The sequence below is a fragment of the Lepidochelys kempii genome, chromosome 2 (assembly GCF_965140265.1).
Source record: "Lepidochelys kempii isolate rLepKem1 chromosome 2, rLepKem1.hap2, whole genome shotgun sequence".
NCBI lineage: Eukaryota > Metazoa > Chordata > Testudines > Cheloniidae > Lepidochelys > Lepidochelys kempii.
The window spans coordinates 227,500,541-227,510,154 of record NC_133257.1 but is presented as its reverse complement, the minus strand read 5'-3'; positions in this window follow the sequence as shown (position 1 = coordinate 227,510,154).

The following is a 9,614-nucleotide window of genomic DNA, read 5'->3' as shown; positions in this document are numbered from 1 at the left end:
TAGGAATCAAAATGCAGCTTATTTTTTGCTCTAATTCCTGCTTTTGGCCTGTTATACCCCATTCCCCATAAACCACTTCACCATCTAGTGTGATTTTAAAGGGTAGATGTGCAAAAGTAGTGAAACATTTTCATTAAAATTAGTGCATAATTTTCAGCCGTTTGTTTTGCATGAGCATGCACCTCTGAAATTTGTATGCAAATTTGGCCTCTGTGTGGGCTGGGGTCTGCACTGGGGGAGGGGAAGGAAGAAGGGGGTGGAGAGTTGTCTGGCCACAGGGAGGTGTCAGTAGCCACCGGACTGGTGGGGTGGGATGCAAAACATCTCCCCTTTTGGCACCATCAGATTTTTATCTGAGTATTTTCCGGGACTGTTATTTAAACCAACAAAAAAAGGATAAATATAGCCTGGGTTTGTATAATTTTTCCAGGTGCTTACAATCAGAAAAACTGCGGGAAGTCATAAATGATTTCACAGCTATTTTGTCATATGTGTAGAGTTTAATGGTTTTAGTCCAATCTGTGATTGCTGAAAATTAGACCATAATGGTAAATGTTTGGAGGATCTGATTAATTACTCCAATTTAGTGATATGCTCAGCTTAGGTATCAGGAATGAATTTAATTAATGTCCATTTATATCTTATTGATGTAGAATTGTATTAAGCAGACCTAGCTCACAAGTGACACTGGAGAGTCTTATGAAAAGATCCACTAGCAATTGATAATTTCCCTAAAGGATTTTTTCTGCATATGTTAGCAGTAATTGATAAAAAAGTAAAGGTGAAGTTTTAAGTAACTGAAGTGGAAGTTATTCAAATATGACTGTAAAATTCCATCAGCATGGAGCTAATTGTTAATCCTATAGAAATCTTCACTAAACATATTACAGTATCTAGAGCTCCCTACCCTATATAAACCTAAGGGGCATTCCATAAAGTATCCAGGCAACAGTGTGGATTTCCTGTAGTTGCCATGACCGTATCTGCACCTTGCTCCTGAATTCCTGAGTTTGACCTCGGTTTGATTTGGACTTTGCCTCCTGACTTTGGCTCTGACCCTTGGTATTGACCCTGGCCAAGAACCTGACTATGAACTCCTCAGTTACTGCCAGCCTGAGGTTTGCACTTGCACTGACCCCAATTGCCCTGGTTGGGATCCTGACACTCAATTAGTTTAAAAATAATAATAAACAAAATTGTTTTGAGGGATGGCAGTTCAGATGAAATTCAATTTAAAAACACAGATTTTTTCCTTATACTAAGAAATTTTGTTTCTGATGATTAGTCTTCATTGCAGTATGTCATATTCAACCATCTTCTATCTTGCAGATAGCTGCCGAGCACACTGTTTACTACTGATTTCAGTGGACCTATTCATGGTAGTAGTAATCACTAGATTTGGTAGCCTTTGTCCAGGAATGACCTTAAAATGTAGTTAAAGCATACTCAGTGCCGGCAGTCAAAGCTCAGAGGGTACAGCTAAGATTAAATAAAGCTAGAAGCTTTGGTTTCAAATAATCAATTAAAAATGTCACTCTCAGGGCTTAGGTGACTTTTATTACCTAAAAATTCTGCTGAATTTCCTTCCTCCTAGTATGAGGGTGCATTTTCTTTTTCAAGGTTCATTTATGGCATCGATCTACCTGAATGTTGTTTTGATTTGTTGTTGACCTTTTCTTAAATGTGGCATTATGGATAATGAGATCCCAGTGAAGAGCTAGCAACCGTAAGAGTAGATGACATTCTCTAAAATAAGATCCAGTTGAGATATATCGACAGTATGTAACCAGAACACTTTACAAAGATAGGACACACAGCCTTCCTATAAGAAGTGATCTCCAGCAAACCAGCATGCCAAGAGAACAAGTAGTAACCTAGTTCTCAGCCTTTCTACAAGATGTGATATCTTACAAGAGACAACACTCAGAGAATAAACAAAGGGAATATTCTACAGTTAAGATACTAGTGTGAGCTACACCTTTGCAATGTCCATTAAAATAATACTTGAGACTAACAGCTCTTCAATAAACATAGTATTGCACATGGTAGGGACTATCAAAGGAATATATGTCTATATAGAAATGTTTTTGTATGGTAAAGAAGCAAAATTGTATTAGTTGGGATGTGATAAATAGCACTATGTAATATGCTAATAGGAGGATATAAGTGTATATAATCTAAAGATATTGCTGGCCATGGGATAGCCTTGGGTGAAGATCTAACTTTTTTTCTGTAGACTCTGCAGTTAAGATGTTAGGGACACTTTTTTTAAAAATGACAATGGGAATCAGTACCTCTGCCTGAATGCTACTGAAACTACCTGTACTGCAACCACTACCTGTACGAGATAGAAATCATCACATGAGAGGATTGTTGACAAAACACTTACTCTAATTCATATTGGACAAAACTGTTTAGAAAAAAGTCTGATGCTAGGGTGGTAAGCCTCAAGTAAAAGACATCAATGATATCCACAAATGATCTGGATAGTAATTCTATGTGATGTCAAAGGAAAATATACCTAGCTCACATAATAGGATATCCGATCTCTAGCCCTCAAAAGATAGGAATTTTGCCCCTTTCACCTACAAACGACCTGCGTTCTGAGTGCTTCATCATCACTGAGCTCCTCATTTGGGTTTACACTGGTTGCTGGCCCTTTAAATCTGAGACAGCTCCCTGCAGTATTAGGCTAGTAAAATTTGCCTTCTGATTACTACAGGCTTGTGATTTGTTCACTTCTCCTAGCTAGTAAGTATCTAGCTCCTTTCTCTTGTCATAGCTGAAGTGGCACATCTTCACTGATGTCAAATGAGTCCAGATGATAAAGGGCTCACTGAAATCTTAGAATTTTATGTTATTGGAATGAGAACAAAAAGGAATAGCATAGAATGCTGTTAGAACAGGAAATAATTAATATAAGCTCTTCCCTTGACTTAAGCCCATGAATATTCACAGCAGAGGGTTGAATTCCTCTGACAAAATGTGAATATGAAATAAGGTTAGAAAAAAGTCTAGAAATCATTATAGCCCTTTCACTGGAGATGAACCCTTAGACTTCCTGTCCAGAAAGCTATGGAATCAGGGAGGATAGATTAGCTAACATTAGTACAATGCATGCAGTTATTTCAAGAAGGTGTTTATCACATCAGATTTCATTAGGCCCAAGGCTGAAAAAACTGCAGGCGTTTCCTATCTTATTTATGTTTTCTTCAGTTTTGTCAAGAAAATAAGTGAAATGATACTGAAAGTCCACAAAGGGACTTAGGCAACGCAATACTGAGCGTCACAACGAGTGCCTTTTAGACACCTAGGAAGTCACAGGAACAACAATGCTACTCACAAAGCCTTAGTGAGGTGCCTAGGCTCCTGTACAATGAATGTGGAGAGATAGGTGCCTTAGAATGTGATTTTTTAAATTTATTTATTTATTTTTTAAAGCCAGCATGTTAGGTAGGGAGCCACCTAAGCTATCTAGTTGGAGACGCTGGTGAGACGGGTATGTCATAAGTCCCATTCCTCTCATGGAGCTAGGCACTTAATTCCAGGCTGTAGGGAGGCACCTTCCTCTGCTTGCAATCCACAACCAGGAACCCTCGCCTGGAGTCAGGCAGCTTATTTACCTACGTTTCTGAGAATGAGTTAGGCACCTGTCTCATTCCACACACAATGGCTAGAGGAGAAGATGCCCACCTTAACTTTTAGCCAGGCAGATCAGGAGTTGCAGAGGAGTGCTTGTCTTCTCAAGGTTTGTGGGTCGCCCTGGGGCTTAGGTGGAAGATAGGTGCCTACAGCAGTGGTTCTCAACCTGTGGTCTGTGGACCCTTGTGGGTCTGCAGACTATGTCTAAGATTTCTAAAGGGGTCTGCACCTCCATTTGAAATTTTTTAGGGGTCTGCAAATGAGAGGTTGAAAACCACTGGCCTAGAGTGATGCAGCATTGCGCCTATCCAGAGGCAGACATTTAGGCACCTCGGGGAATTTTTACCCTGAAAATTTAGGCATTAAGTGAGTGAGTTTAGGCACTTGTGGGATTAGGTCAGCTGAGTTGGAGTTTTGTGGATCTGGGCCTAAATTCGTTTCACATTTCCACAGTCGAGGTATTGCAGGTATTTACATAAGTATATTTATGTATCTTAAATAATACATGAGGTTTAATTAGCAAATTGGGTAAAGATTTTAATGTTTAATAGAGCTGGATGACTGGGCCTGATATTTCATAATACCAGAAGAAATGCAGTAGCTTGTAGCATCATACATTCTACCGAAAATAATACAGGATCTAGGTTTGCCAGATTGGTCCATGAATTCTTGCTAGACAAACATTCTTGGGGACATGTAACCTGACATACGCAAGCTGGTGTATGTTATACTTCTAAGTGTAAGATGGACCAAGCTGAGAGATTTTGAGTCCACTGTTGATGGAACTTGTTAATGTTTCTCAAAGCAAATTCAGGGTGTCCTGTGATTGAGAGATCAAAATAGGAGGGGAAGTTCAAAGCTTATGTGTGTCTATCTCTCCAACAGAAATTGGTCCAATAAAAAGATATTACCTGATCCACCTCTAATATCCTGGAACTGACATGGCTACAACAACACGGCTTTCTGCTAAAGACCATTAAGCATCATGACATACAGAAAAGCAAGAACAGGAGTGAAGAGCCCAAGGGGATGAGGGGCCTTATGCCACCGTTATGCTGTCCCATCTTGGGGCCACTTTAAAATCCTGGGGCAGATTAGAGCAACCCCAGAGTTGCTCTAATGTGTGTCTGATTGCCTGTTGTTGCATGGGGTTGTTGCAGCATCTGGGAATAGTGACATTCAAGCCATGCCTCCATTCCCCAGGATTTCCCCTGTTACATCCCCTCTGCTGGGAAGGGCTCCCTGTGGGGTGATGGAGCCGTATGGCAGCTCTGGGGGGAATTACCCATGTGCTCCGCTGCTGAGTGTATGGCCTCTTTAGCTCAGTGGAGCCAGTCTAAAGGAGTTTAGTCGTAGATGCACAAAATCTTATCAAAACACTCTTCAGCAAGAGTATTGAATAATACTGAGGCTGAGGGAGTCTTGTTATCCCTATTCTCTGGCACTCTAAGAACTAAGAGTTACTGTGCATTTAATCAGCATTGTGCAACAGTGCCCTCCTGTGCTAGAATGAAGGTGCCTTCGTGCCTTTCATCAGATCCGCATTTATTCCCAATAATGCTTTAGGGACAAAGAAGCAAAATTTTCTGTGGATTCTTTTTAATTGGGTCCCAGTGCTTAATTCTGTTGGAATGACATGTCATCTGAATGAGATGAGAAGAAAGATGAGTGAGGAAGAATAAGTGATAAGCTGGAAAAACAATGGAAAATTGTCATTCATCTCTCAAGCTCCTTGTCTGGCGACTCCACCTTACATTACTCTCTCTCTATAACTCCCTTGTTGCGGCATTTTAAAGGGTAATGTCATTGTGATTTTTTTTTCCGAATGATCGCTCTTCTTTTTGCCATGAAGAGCGTTCACTTATGAAGTCCAATTCTATTCATTGTCAAGTGATTCCACTGATATCTTCCTCATTTGGGGTTTTGCTGGAAATATTTCACTGCCATTCATGTTACTACGTCCTTTCATTTATGTTTTATTCAGTACTATGACACTACCTTTGTTTAGGGGGTGGTTGTCATTCCTCATCAATTCAATATGGCATGATAGAATTTGGCCCTCAAGGGATATCATGCACAAGTTCTCTCTCATTGCAGTGGACAGCTGCTTTTCTTTCTATTTTCTGCGCTGTTAAGGTGCCATTTGTATCAGTCACAGAGATACTTTTTTGGGGGTCACTTTTGATTATCAGTTTGTAAGATCAGCACATGGAGCAGACTCATGTTGAGAAATTTAGCACTAAATAGCATAAAGCTAAATTACAAAATCTGAACACTGCAGCCTGCTACCCCCCAAGAAAACTAAAATTAAATAAACTTTTATTATTCTGAACTATAGGACCAAGTGTGTCCAGATTTGTGAATTGAGAAGCAACTGGCTTATAAAACTCTGATACATTGGTGTTCTGATAAATATATCTTCTGTGTCTGGACTGAGGGGAAGTGAAATGAAATCTCAATATAAAGAGTCCCTCCACCCCCAAAAATGTTTTGCTGGAGTTTTATTTACAGAATTTTTGAGGGACACTCAACACCTACAATTGAGGGCCAGATTTTTTGAGAGAGCTCAGGGCACCGAAAGAAGTGGCCAGATTTTCAAAAAATCTCAACGCACAGAGTACCATTTGAAAACCTTGTCTCAATTGTGGGTGCTGAGCACTTGAAAATCTGGCTCTGAATGTGAGCAAATTAAATGCGCAAAAGTATTCTGAAAAAACATTAGAGAGAAAATGCTCTCTGGCCAGAATTAAGAAAAACATAATCTATTATATCTGTATAGTTTCAAAGGAGAGTAGGAATGTATATAAATAATAGCATCTGCAGTTACACTAGCACAGATAAAAAATTCTTAGGGCTATCACTCCTCTGAAGCCTCTGGTATTTGCAGTTCTCAGACAGGATGCTAGACTAAAGGCATGTCCTGGCATGAATATTCTTGTAATTCCTTTCTTTAAAAAAAGTTATGCAAGGATTTGTAATTTATCCAAGTTACTTGAAAGAACAGAACTGTTCCCTGCTAAGCACAGAGTACCTGTCGACTTGCTAACTCATATCAAAATGAAGAGAAATATCATTAGAGCTTTGCAAAATATTTGTGACAAAATTAGCCTTTTTGGAAATTAGTGTTTCATGCAAAATTGTTCACATAAGCAGACTTAGTCAGTCACTGTTAAGCCAAGCTGGTCGCCTGCCATATTCACTATTCTTTCTACACATCGGGATGGTTTGTCCCTGTAACCTCAATAAGGATTCTTTAAAATACAGCCAGCTCTCCTGGACTCCTTCCCCCTCATGTTATTCTCCCAGGGGATCTTGCCCATCAGTTCCCTGAGGGAGTCAAAGTCTGCATTTCTGAAGTCCAGGATCCGTATTCTGCTGCTTTCCTTTCTTCCTTGTGTCAGGATCCTGAACTTGACCATCTCATGGTCACTGCCTCCCAAGTTCCCATCCACTTTTGCTTCCCCTACTAATTCTTCCCGGTTTGTGAGCAGCAGGTCAAGAAGAGCTCTGTCCCTAGTTGGTTCCTCCAGCATTTGCACCAGGAAATTGTTCCCTACAGGCAGCTCTGCTGCCTGTCTCCACCACTACCTATATCCACAGCATCCTCATGCCTACTCCCCTTCACCTCCCTCCCTTCTTTCTGTCCTCCAGCATAAAAAAAATTTTAGAAGGTGTTCACATTAATGGGAATGTGTGAAAGAGATTTCCTATATTGATTCCCAACTGCTGCTCTTTCCACTTTTGTCAGCCATGTTTGATTGCCTTTGAGTGACAAACTATACAATTTTGTAAAACCTTGAATTGCAGATGTAGGGTGACTATAGGGAGGTCTGGGGATCAAGAGAGATGATCCTTTGGGGAGTGCTCTGTCCTCTTTGACACTGTCCTAGTTGAAATTCATCTAGTGCAAGGGAGTAACCTACTAAAATCAAAGTGGATTGGATGGTCCCCTTTCCTTACATGAGTGGAGGTAACTCTGGTCGCAGGAAGTGTTTGTGTGTGTGGTGGGGGGTGTCCTCCTTGACATGTCTCCCCAAAGCCCCTAGAAACCTCCCGTGTGTGTTCTGAGGTGACATTCTTCTGGAAGGTTTTGTGGTTGAGCCCGGGGTTGGGAGGGAATGTTCTGGGGCATTGTTCCCTGCTCAGCATGGAGATTTCCATGTCCAGCTCCAATTGGGAATCTGCCAATTTCAGCCCAGTTTCTGGTAGAGCAGTGCTACCAGGCCAGCCAGCAAGCTATCCGGAGGAGCAGCTGTTCAAGCAGGATAAATCCTGGATCTGGGGGTGCCCTGTCTGCAGATTCTCAGATTAGGGCATGTTGGTCCACTTTATGCTCCCCACCAAACCACTGCCACTAGAAGGACAGTTCTTGAAAATGCCACGTGTTCAGCTTTGCAGTTTATCATCCCCACTAGCTCCCTTGCATAGGTTTCTAAATATATGGGGGGCATGATCTAGCTCCCTTTTATTAGCCAGTGTTTTTCCTATATCTACAGCATACAGGTCATTAGACCTCCATCACTGTACTCTTCCTCTGATGGTGAATGTATAAATTGAGTGCCTCTTTGATATACCACCTCTAGATGGCATTATGATACTATAAAGTGTTCAAGAAATAGGTTATGTATTTCATAAATTATTAAATTCTTATCATGGTATAATGTACTCAAAAGACTAATCTCTAAGCTCTTTATAGCTTCTGAGATATTATCAATTCCTAGTGTGCAGTGAGTGGTCATTATGTTAATACCAGTGTACACATTTAAAAGGTATGAGAAAATTACTGGGCATGCACAGTAGCCACATTTTCAATATTAATAACTCCTCAATTATTTTTTAAATACCAAAATGGCATAGTCCACACTGTATAAAGGCATCAGTTCATTTCATTTTTGTAGCAGTCATGTATGAGTTTCAGGAATGCAAAATGAGGATATCCTAGCTAAACTCCTGTTTTCTTTAACCTCTCCATCGGCATTTTCATGGTTCTAAACTACACATGTGTTTTGAAGGAAAATAAAATGTGAAAACATGCCCTACTGGTCTAACAGATTTGTAAATGACACTTTAAAAGGCTCAGAGCCAATGTTTACCCTCTAGTAGGCACATGAAATTCTTATCAAGTTCAGTGGGAGCTTGTAGACGTCTATTTGCCTGTATTCCTGAATTTGGCTCACCAACATGGAAAAAAGTCCACATTACCATCTTCAGAGGAAAAGTATACATGACAAATCCTCAGCACTTTATATCAAATTATTATGTAGTCAATGCCATCCAGGTGCTGTGCCCTGTATACAAGTAGAAGAGAATATAGGGTCAGATCCTCAGCTGTTATCAATTGTCACAGCTCCATTAAAGTCAGTGCAGCTGTGACAGTTGACACTAGTTGAGGATCTGCCATCTGGTCTCTCCTTCAAAGAGCCTGCAACTGAAATCAGACTCAGAGAGACGACAAAGCAACTGACAATTCAAACTGAAAGTGAAGCTAATACCTGGGTGAAATCATTGATGAAAGGATTGATGGAAGAGTGAGATTTGGAGGAAGAGGAGGAGGTCACTTGCCGTACAAGAGGTAGGCATTTCCAAAAATAAGGGATCACAAGGGAGAACCCTATAACCCTAATAACTCCCTTTTGGCCATAATTGCCCAATGCAGCAGTTACTATATATCTGCCTTCAGCACTCAAAGGGTGTGTCTACATTGCAAAGTAAGCCAGGGCTCAGGCTCAAGCTCAAGCCTAACCCTCCTTCCATCCACACACACACAAATTGTTCTAACCCAGGGCTTGGATCCAGGGTCCCAGGATCCTGCAGGGCTTCAGGGTCTGAGCCCAGGTCAAGTCTTAACCCAGGGTTCGAACCCTATTGCTTTGCAATGTAGACGTAGCCCTGCTTGATTCAGGTACTGGGAGTCCTCCACAAAGTACCCCAAAATCCCATGGGCCAACTTCTTTTGTCCTCTCGATCCCAAG